General features: G+C 37.6%; 1 pseudogene; it reads left to right on the top strand.

Annotated features, from left to right (window-relative positions):
• The first annotated feature begins 8404 nt into the window (after positions 1-8404).
• Positions 8405-8511, top strand: LOC142447420 (small nucleolar RNA U3; annotated as a pseudogene).
• The last annotated feature ends 3433 nt before the right edge of the window (positions 8512-11944 follow it).

The following is an 11944-nucleotide window of genomic DNA, read 5'->3' as shown; positions in this document are numbered from 1 at the left end:
CCTCTCATACAAAGGCCATACCCTCCAAGGAGGCCTTGCCAGGTTACAACTTGATTGTCAGATTGAATTTCACTCCTACCTCTACAAAAATACCAACAAGTTGACATAAACTCTAACCAGCACTTACAGGTTTCTCGTGAACACACAGTGTTCTGAACTTCTCTTTCTCCTCAAGGTTATCCATTGTTGTGGTTCACAAAGCTGAATGCCTGTGCCTAGTCACTAGAGCACAAGAGAACCTCTTTCAAATACTTTCTGCGCTCAGTCAATATCCATTAGCCATCAGCGATGATGTCCCTGAATGTGGACCTCTTCCGAATACAGTTTGAATTGTTGGCAGCTTCATGATGTACTGCTGCAACTATTTTAAAACGATCTTCCACAGAATTCTATTTTCATGTGATATTAATGATATTCTTTGATAATATCTATTTTTCATTGGGTCCAGATATGGATCACAGGACAGCCAGATATCTATCCTCCAAATTTCTTGGCATAGAAGGATGAATGCAGTCAGTTCTTCATCATCTTGTTGAGGTACTTCAATTGGTATTAATTTGAATCTTGGTGTCAGGGTTTTTGCTAATGTTTTCAGTGTCACTTGAACTTCTTCCCTCAATAATATGGGTTCATGATCTTGTGATAGCTCTTGAAATGACTGAATACCAAACAGGTAGTTTGGATACAGTGACTTAGCGCATTCCTTCCATTGTCTTTTGATGTTTCCTGCATCATTCAGTATTTTGTCCCAGGAATTCTTCAAGAATGCAACTAAAGGTGCTCACTGTGTTTCCTCTCTTGGCTTTCTAACCCCTAATTCCGCACATATCGTTCTACAGTTTTCTTTGTCTTTCTGAGGCTGTGCTTTGGAATTTTCACTTCCGCTCTTTTACTTCATTGCTTTTTCCATGTGCTTTAGTAACTCTAAGAGCATGTTTAATGGCTTCTTTGAACATCCACTTTGATATTTTTTCCTGCATTTTAATGACCTTTAGTTTCTTCATGTATGATGTCCCTGATGCCATCTTTTGGCTTGTAAGATCTTCAGGGATTAGTGTTCAATGTCTCAAATCCATAGAGATGGTCTCATAAATCAGGTGGGATATGCTTGGTTCCCACATTCTTGCTATCATTTCTTCCAAATTCAACTTGAACTTGCAATTAATAGTCTCTTCCTTGTTAGTTCCCTGTCTCTGGCTACTGACATTGAGCTTTTCCATAATCTTTCCTGGTTTATTCAATTTTTAAAATTTTATTTCTCTATATATTTATTTATTTATTTAAATATTTTTATTAGGGGCTCATACAACTATTATCAAAATCCATACACACATCAATTGTGTAAAGCACATTTGTACATTCATTGCCCACATCATTCTCAATACATTTGCTCTCCACTTAAGCCCCTGGCATCCCCTCCTCATTTTTCTCCTCCCTCCCTGCTCCTCCCCACATGAACCCTTGATAATTTATAAATTATTATTTTGTCATATCTTTCCCTGTCCGACGTCTCCCTTTTACCCACTTTTCTGTTGTCCATCCTCCAGGGAGGAGGTCACATGTAGATCCTTGTAATCAGTTCTTCCTTTCCAACCCACCCTCCCTCTACCCTCCAAGTATCACCACTCTCACCCCTGGTCCTGCAGGGATCATCTGCCCTGGATTCCCTGTATTTCCAGTTCCTACCAGTACCAGTGTACATCCTCTGGTCTAGCCAGACTTGCAAGTTAGAATTGGGATCATGATAGTGGGGGTGGGGAGGAAGCATTTAGGAACTAGAGGAAAGTTGTCTTTCATCATTGCTAGATCACACCCTGACTGGCTCGTCTCCTCCCTGATACCCTTCTGTAAGGGGCTGTCCAATGGACTACAAATGGACTTTGGGTCTCCACCCAGCACCCGCCCCCTCTCATTGACTATAATAATTTTTTTTGTTCTGATGATGCCTGATACCTGATCCCTTCGACACCTCTTGATCACACAGGCTGGTGTCTTTCTTCCATGTGGACTTTGTTGCTTCTGAGCTAGATGGCCGCTTGTTTACATTCAAGCCTTTAAAGCCCCAGATGCTATATATTTTGATAGCTGAGCACCATCAGCTTTCTTCACCACATTTGCTTTTTCACCTGCTTTGCCTTCAGTGGTTGTGTCGGGAAGGTGAGCATCATAGAAAGCTAATTTAATAAATTAGAAGAAAATATCCTTGCATTGAGGGAGTACATGAGTGGAGGCCTAATGTCCTTCTGCTACGTTAATACTAAACCTATCACTATACATGCACATAGATTTATTTCCCCATCCTCATATATAAGTATATTTTCATATGTACACTTTTTTTTCCAGACCTCTATAAATGCCCTTTGCCTCCCAGCTATTTCCTCTATTTCCTTTGAATTTCCTCCTGTCCCACTGTAATGCTCAGTCACTACCTGGGTTTCATGAATTCCTCTTGGTTACATTACCCTTGATCATGCCCTACCAGGCCTCCCACATCCTCCTCACCACTCATTTGGATCACTTGTTGCTCCCTTGTCCCTGGGTTTGTTAACACCACTACCTTTCCCCCACCTTCCTCTCTCCCATGTTGCCCTAGAACTGTCTTCCCCATTGTTTTTCCTCCAGATTGTTCATCCAGCCTATCTTATTTAGACAGACCTAGAGAGATAATAACATGCACAAAAACCAGACAGAGCAAAACCAAGCAACAATATACAATAAATGACAACAACAAACCAATGACAACAAAACAAAACACAACAAGAAAGAAAAGCTTGTAGTTAGTTCAAGGTCAAGGATTGTTTGTTGGCCTTTAGGAATGTTTTCCAGACAGTCTGTTGGGTCAGCACACCCTGGCCCCAAAGTCTACCTTCAGCATTCCCTGGGGGCTTCACCCCCTTGCTCTTCTGTAGCACTACTTAGTGTTTTGCCTCAGTGTGGCAGAATCAGATCAGGTGCAATTCCCACACTGTATCTCTGGTGTTGTCCCCTGTAGGGCTATGGTCAGTGAGGGGCGTCATGTCTCATAGTGGGGCTGGCCATGTGGTCCTCTCTGTGGACTCGCTGCTCTACTCAGAAACATCACGGCCTGGTGGGCCAGGAGGTGCTGCACTCTCTCCTCCTCCCCCTTCATCTGCTCCCATGTGCTCTGATCAGATATGTCCCTCTCCCGGAACTGCAGATTCAATGCTGTCCTTTAAAATAAATTCTTCTGTGGGGAGGGGCAGGTGTACACGTAGCCATTGGGATTGGGGCCGCCCCTCAGACCTCTGCACTGGTTCCCTAGGTTTATTCAATTGAATCCCTGTGTACTCCCTGTGGTGAGTATACACACACAATCACTGTTGATGTTATTGAAGTGGGTGTGCAGTGAAGTCGTTGGTTTTGCAAAATGTTATCATGTGACTTCCAGCTTTGCTTCTGTCACCAATATGACTTTTCCATAAAAACATAATAACCATGAATATTTTCCATGAGTTCTACATGGTCATTCCAATGGTTTGTTAAACCTAGCAATGAAGTAGAGGGTGCCAAAAGAGGGATGGTTGACTTTTACAAAGAATTTCTAGAAAATACCTATGATAGCAAAACAAAGAAGGGAATTTCATACAATAGGCTAGAAAATATGTTTTCTGTATGAAAATTTCTTTTTTATTTTCATACATATTTTCTGGAAATTAGATGTAAAGATGGCATGGAGGAGGCATCTGACCTTCTTAGACTTCATAATGGCAGAAAAGAATTATGAGTTGGCTGCTCATCCAAGGGTCAGTAGTTGGAAACCACTGTTCATTCCACTGGAGAAGGGTAAGGCCTTCTACTGTTATGAAGAGTGGCAGCCTCAGAAAGTCACGGAGGCATTTATACCCTGCCATAGAGGGTCACTATGAGTTGGGGTCAACTCAGTGGCAGTGAGTTTGTTCTGTTTTGGGGGGGAGGGATATTACATTTACTGTTCAAATTATCCCTATGAAACAGCTGTTTGAAGACAACTGAGATTTTGAGTTACCCAATGATAAAGGGATTTTCACCATACATTGATGAATTTGAATTTTTGTTTTCCTCTTCTGATTATGTGTCTTCGTTCAAGTGGTTTATTAGCACTTATCTCTCCAAGAGGTGAAAGCTCCTTAACCCTTCTCATCAATACCAACCCTTCACATGAATTCTGATTTATAGAGACTCTGCAGGGACAAATACAATTCTCCCATGTGACTTTTAGTCTGTGCAGAAGTACATATCTTTCTTCTGGGGAATGACACATGACTTAAATGACTAACTTTTGGGTTAGCAGCTGAGTGCCTGGCCACTGTGCAGCCAGAGACCCTGAAGGCTTCCTAATCGGCCATAATTGTGTTATTCATCATTACACACTTACAGCTAAGCAAACAGTCTGGCATAGTACGGTATAAAATAATTACTCTATATTTCTTAAACAAGTAAAATACATTTTCATAAGTGCTATATTTGTACTTTGATTAATTCAGTTTGTTCTTTCCTAAATGATTTTTTATTTTATGTTTACAACTGTAAATACAAATTACATGTATCTATTATTCTTCTGTTTCTTATATATGATGACATTTGTTACTCACAATCCAAGTATTTCATGAAGAATATATCCAATATTATTATCCCAACTAGTCATCATAATGAACCAAGTATGCACCAGTCCTAGTAAATAACACTATTATTATCTTTGATTTATAAATCAGTAAATGAGACTAGGAAAGATTAAGGAACTTGCTTAAGAATAGACAAGAACTATTGATTTGATTCCAAAGCTTGAATTCTTAATTTCTGGTTATGTAATTCAAATAGACTCATAAATATACTAGCTAAAGATCATATTTTCAGAATCTCAACTTTGTCACAGGCGTTGTTGTTCTGTACTGTCAAATATATTCCAACTCAGGTTACTCTATAAAACAATAAGAGATCTAAAATTGATGGTGAGGGGCACACAGAATGCCTGATGGGGTTTGATCAAGTGCAACAGAACCTAGAGGAAGTTTTAAGTATTGATGAAGGTCAGACATGATAGTTGGACAGGAGGAGAGTAAAAATAGAGGAAAGTATTAGGAGGCAAAAGACATTTATAGAGGCATAGATACAGGCATGCACATATGTAAATACATTAATATACAAGGATAGGGATATAGGTCTAGGTGCATAACAGTAAGCATTAAGATAGTAGACAAACACTGGGTCTCTACTCAAGTACAAGAACACTTTGTTCTAATAACCTGGAATTCTGTGATGCTCACCTTCCAGACATGATTGCTGAAGTCAAAATGGGTGCATAAGCATATGTGGTAAAGTAAGCTGTTGGTGCCACCTATTAATAGATATAGTATCTGGGGTCTAAAAAGCTTGAAGATAAAGAAACAGCCATCTAGCAGAGAAACAACAAAGCCCACTGGAAGAAGCACACCAGCCTGTGTGATCACAAAGTGTCCATGGGATAAAGTTTTAGGCATCCGAATTCCCCAAACAAACAAACATATCAATGAAAGTGATTGGGTTCAGAGTGGAGACACAAAGCCCATCTGTGGATAATATAACATTTAGAATAAGACAGCCAAGATGCAGCACAGCACCAAAGGAACACAGGACACTCCTCCAATTCTTTAATGTTTCCTCCTCCCCAGTGTCACGACCCCAGTTTGACCTTACAAATCTGGCTAGACTGCAGCATGTACACTGGTACAGATAAGACCTCTGGACACATGGAATTCAGGACAGATAAGCCCCTCAGGAACAGCAATCAGAGTAGCTATACCATGAGGGCAGGGAGAATGTTGGGGGAGAAGGGAGAGAAGCACATTACCCGCCTCACCCAGGGGGGCAAACAACAGTAATGTGGACAAAGGGAGACAGTGGGCAATGTAAGATATGATGATAATAATGATTTATAATTTCTCAGGGGTCCATGAGGGTGAAAGGGTGTTGGGGGATGGGAAAAAAGAGGAGCTGATACCAAGGTCTCAAACAGAAAGAAAATATTTTGAAAATGATGAAAGCAACATATGTTCAAAGTGCTTTATACAATTGATGTTTGGATTGCTAAAGAGCTGTAAGAGGCCCCAATAAAATGATGTATTTATTTAAAAGAAAAAAGAAAGAACAGGACTGCCTATTTTGGGTTTTCCAGGACTATAATCTTTACAAAAGCTCACTGCCACATCTTCCCTCCCACACACACAGTGGATTTCCATTGGTATCTTAATTAGCAGTCAACTTTAAGCTTTGGACAACCAAAGCTTGTTAGGTACCACTTAATCTGTGAAGATTATTTTCCAGCGATATTTTTTACACCTCAAAAATCTTTATGATAAAGATAACCAATTAAGCATAGAAATGGAAGAATCCTCATAGCCAAGTGATTTTGGTTGGAGACATACTGTGGGATATCTTATTTCCATCCAGTGCAGTTCAAGTGTGAGATTCAAACACGTCTTGCTAGTTCATTGAATTACATCTTAGGTTACCTTTGAATTGAAACAATATTACAAAATTTAAAAACACACATGCTTTTTATATAAATGCACATATACAACCATGAATTGGGTGTTAATTAGGTAGAAAAATGTGTGGTTACTTTTTTCATCATTTCTAATATGCTTAATAAATATTTTTTGAGAATTTACAGATATAATACTGATGAATGATACATACATTTTAAAATGAAATACATAAAAGATATGTGGTTATGCAGAAATATCTCTACCATAATACTCTACATCATATTGGAATTGATTTAGAATTGATAGTAAGAATTTAGTGAACACCAGTATAGCAGAGAAGACACACTATTAGTCAGTGGGTCTCATCATTCTGTGAAATCTGAACCTTGTAGCCCATTATCATGTATAAAGCCTTAAAAAATCTTATTGTGTCTGGAATATATGTTTTAAATTATCCGTATGTATGCAACCATTCTTCCCTGCATCACCAGTTTTATATTCTCTATGTGTATTCACCTACCTCTAATCACAGTCTGTATTCATGCTTATTCAATCAATTTCACCAATAGGAATTATTCTTCATTCAAATTAAACTTAAACAAGAAGATAGCAATCCCTACGGACTACCTTCAGCCTAGAAAATTCCATTTATACTATCCAAATAGCATTCTACACTTATGTTTCATCATTCCAATGCCTTTCTACTGGGAGGTTTCTAAAACAAAAACCTTCCAAAAGTAAAAAGTTAGGAATTAGACTTATATAGCTAATTACAGTTTTGTTCTCACATAAATTATGTACCTCTTCCTCTGTGGCTTTTTATTTAAGCTTAACCGGTTTTATTCTCACATCAGGAAGAAACGTGATGAGATAGAGAGGTTTCCTATTCTTCCTTTCACCCTTAGGCAGCAAATTTCCCAGGAGAAAGTTCACTGGAGACACTCAGCACGCAAAGGCTTTTGAAAGTTCTTTTACCTGATATCGGCCCACTCACGGTGGCTGTGCACCAAAGTTCCATCAAAGCTCCATCTTTCATCTGATTCCCTACTATAATTTTTAACTGACGGATTTATAGTCGGTAAAAGGATTAGTCCATCTTCCTAAAAATTGCGTATGAGCAACTCTTCTCTTTTAGAACAAACAGGAAAAAAGACACATAAATGTAAGTTTCAAAATGCTTACTTTATTATGACTATTAATAGTAATAAGTAGTAATATTATTGAATGGTAGCACTGTATTGTTCACTAGAAGAAAATAAAAGTGACTTTGTTTAGCATGATCTTGTAATTGTCATTTCATTATGTCTGATTAAAATGATTCACTGAACAAATATTAAATAATAATAATCTAATAAAAATACCACATGTAGTTAATGGAGGAACATTATTTAACAAGTACTTAACTACTAAAAATGTGGTCTTGTGGTATTATTCAGTGCTGCTGAGCAAGTTCCAATGTGCAGAAACCTGTCCACTAGAACAATGTTCCACTCAATTCGGCATCATCCTTGCAACAGTGGCTGTATCTGACCTGGTTCTTCCAGCCACTGAGGGAATGCATCTCACGGAGGGTCTTCCTTGTTCTCACTGATCATCCACTTTACAAGTATGATAACCTGCTTCAGGGACCGGCCCCACGTATTAACACATCAAAAATGCAGGGAAAGAAATCACCCTTGTTTCTAAGGACCATATCAGCAAACATTCCAACAAGACATATCTCACTCTTTTAGCAAGTGCATTGATTTTCTTTCGGCAGCCATTTATTATTCATCTCTAGCATCATAATTTAAAAGCGCCCGTTCTTCCTTGATCTTCCCTATTAGGTGTCCAGTCTGATCATGCTATGAAGTGATTTAGAATGCTAGGGTTTAGGTTAGACAACCCTTCATCCTCAAGATGACATATTTGCTTTTGAACGTGTGAACTGATATTTTGTTAAGACTATACTTTCAGGGATCATTTCTATAGTGTGTGAACTGATATTTTTCAGCAGACTTGCCCAGTACAATAAACCATTTGATTTCTTGAATGCTGCTTCTGTGGCTGTTGATTTTAGATACAAGTAAATCATTGACAACTTCAATCTTTTCTGTGTACCATTTTGTGGTTTGCCAGCCCAAGCATTAGAATTTTGTTTTCATAACACTGAGGTATAATCCATATCAAAGGCGTACAGAACTGGGTCCCCATTAGTAAGTGCTTCAAGTTCATGTTTCCTTCAGAAAGCAAAGTTGTGTCCTATGCATATCAAAGTCTTCCTTCAATCCTGATACAACAATCCTGACAGTACATCCTTTGTGTATTCCAGCTTTTTAAATTCTCAGTACAGATTTTATAAATGTGATGAAAATATCTTACGTGGACATACAGCTTTGTTAATTTGCAACAATATACTATAACCTTATTCTGTTCGTGCAATTGCTCCTCAGTCTCTAGACCCCTTGTTCCAGTTTCTGGAATTATGAATAGGAGTGAGTAAATTATTTTAATATTATTAGCAGGTGTGACAGAAAATATTTTGAAGATATCAATGTTATTCCTATGTTTATATTCTCACTTCTACTTCTCATGTGCTCACCATTCACATTTTGAGGGCTTTAGTTGATGTCTTGCTGTCTCATTTCATCATTGATATAGACATTCATTACGGGACACCATTCACATTCTTGCCATAGCTCTGTTTACATGACGAATGTGAAAATGCAGTCATTTGATCATCAAGTTTTCCATTTTGGTAGCAGTGCCCTATTTTAAAAAAGCAACTATAGTTAAGTTATTATATGTATACCACTGGGCCACATTTGCAGGCCTGGCCGGTTCTTCCCTTATGGCCAGGCAGCTGGGGAAGGCCACCAGCGAGACCGCTCCCAAAATTTTAAATTAAGAAGTAAATCCTAAAATTTCCTGCTCATTGTTTTTCTCACAATTAAGAAAATCTTCTCAGGACTAAATGGATTCCATGGAAACCGATAAGATAACCATTCTCTCTACACGTTCGAAATCAAAGTTGAAGGACTGTAGGAGCACTTTCATGATCTGACCCAAAGAAGGCATTCTAGTTCATCCTTTATCATCTCCACTAAAGACTCGTTACAACCATGTACAATTCCTTCTTACAAAATACGTCTCTATGTCACACTTTCCCCTAGTCTTCTATCTGCTCTCCATGTGACTAACATGTTCATTTTCCCTTGTCCTTCCCCATCCTTCAGTATTCAATACTAATAGCTGACAGAACATCCCTGTTTTATTTAGATGAGGTTAGTACAATGCTTTCTTAAATCTGCCATATTTTGTTCGTAGCTATATTTTGGCATTTTCCTTACTTTTCTTTGATTTGTTTTCTTCTTTGTTTTTCTGGGTCTCCTGAAATAATTAAGTTCTAAACTATTTATCTGTGTTTCCCATAAATGATTAAGTTCCAGAAACTGTGTAAACATTTAATATGTGAATAATGAATTTATTAGTAAACTTTGATTTTCAATGACAATGTAGTTTAAAGACATTTTCTTATTTATGTATTCAGATAATTATATATAGCCTATAAAATAATGTTTATATGTAAATAATGATATGTTACTAATAAAAATATTGACCATTGACTCTATTCCAGACACACTGATGAGTATCTTATATTCTTTGCATGATTTAATCTGATATCAACTTTATGAGATAGGAAGAACTAGTAACCCCATAAAGACCTGTTTTGTCTTTGGGTCGATTTTTTTAAATGAGGAACCAGAGGCATTACTCAGCCGGAGGCATTCCAGATTACTGTAATTTTCTAAGATCAGAGAAAGCTAAAGAATGATCTAGTTCGGATTGAAACAGATTTTGTTCGGTAACTGACCCGACTTCCACAGGTACTGCCTGTTCTACATGCAGAGTGTTGAATTTATTTCTGGTTTGACACAGGACCTCCAGGAGCCGTAAATGGCTAAGCACTCGACAAGTAGCCCAAACGTAGGCTGCTCAAACCCACCCAGGGAAACCCCAGAAGACAGGCTTTGCAAAACGTTTCTGAGAAGTCAAAGTCCTACAAACGCTATAGATCCGTTCAACTGCACACGCACAGGAAAGTGCGAGCCAGAATTAACTGAGGAGTAACCAACAGTGCAGATATCTGCTAGACTGTATTTTTAAACAAAGATATAAAATTAATTTACCACTTTATATTAACATCTGTCTCCAAGGTTTGTCATTTATATCTCATTACAATGGATTTTTCCACCATACTTTAATCAGGATTATTATTTCCAGTAATTTGATGATGCCAGGAGAGTATATCCTTAAATGCATTAACCTATTTTCCCTTCCTTAATCGAAAATGATTGTCTCGATCTACACATTACATTGCTGTTCAAGATAGGAAAAAGGGAAAAGAGACAGTCATAGACAGTCTATTCTATTTATAGTGAAAGCAGAAAATGTCTCACAATTCCTATTACATTTCTCTTTGATCCAATTGACCCGCATTGAGCCTTATAGGCACTACCAGCTCTTTGTTGACACATGATTTCTTTAATATCAGATTATCAATATGTACTGACTTATTTATCTTAGCCATTTAAAGTCCTTAGGACATTATACAGTCAGAACTCTGTATTCCCCAAACCATAAACTTTCACCTCAAAGTGAACTAAAAGTATTTTATAATACCAACCTAAAACCCAAACCATCACTGAACAGACTGCTACTTATAGCAACCCTTTTTTCCCCAGTTTTATTGGCATGTAATTTTGTGTCACATAGTTCAATAATTCAATCATATCACAGAAAACTGTACAATCACCCCCACATCCATTTTAGAGCAACCCCTCCCCCATTAAATCACCTTCACAAGGCTATAAATCTTAGGAGCAGTTAGTCTCATCCATACACAGTCTACACAACCTTGTACCATAATACCAGAAGCAACTTAAATAAAAACATGATTTTAAAATATGTACAGAGATTATGTTCCATAAGAGTTTCTAATTCTACTCAATTGCTTTGCATAATAACAATCACTAAAATATATACAGAAAGATCGATCAACTTAGTATTTGGAATATCAGGATATCAAGAAATAGAAAATTATTCACCAAAACTATTTCTTTTCAGAGTCATAGAAATTGCCATCAAAATATGATTCAGTGATTCTAACTCAATACATTTGCCATTGTAGCCATAATTTATGTGGTACTTAAATATATAAGAATATCTAACAATACCCAGATATAAGCAGAAGATACTACCAAAGGAGGCACAACAATGCAAGCCAGAGGGTGGAAAGAAAACTACTATATGCCTTATATATTGATGCAGAATATTATGTGACAATCCACATTTTGTGAAAATGAATGATCCACAAATTAAGGATGACTACAAAATTACATAATTGCATCATTACGTAACCACAAAACCACTGAGAATAATGACCCAACAAGTTTGACACATAATCTTAACTATTATAGTCAGTGTTATTCTCACCTCAC

This window comes from Tenrec ecaudatus, chromosome 4, assembly GCF_050624435.1.
Source record: "Tenrec ecaudatus isolate mTenEca1 chromosome 4, mTenEca1.hap1, whole genome shotgun sequence".
NCBI classification, from domain to species: Eukaryota; Metazoa; Chordata; class Mammalia; order Afrosoricida; family Tenrecidae; genus Tenrec; species Tenrec ecaudatus.
Note: the sequence above shows the minus strand (reverse complement) of the source record. Positions and strands in the feature narration are given on the sequence as shown.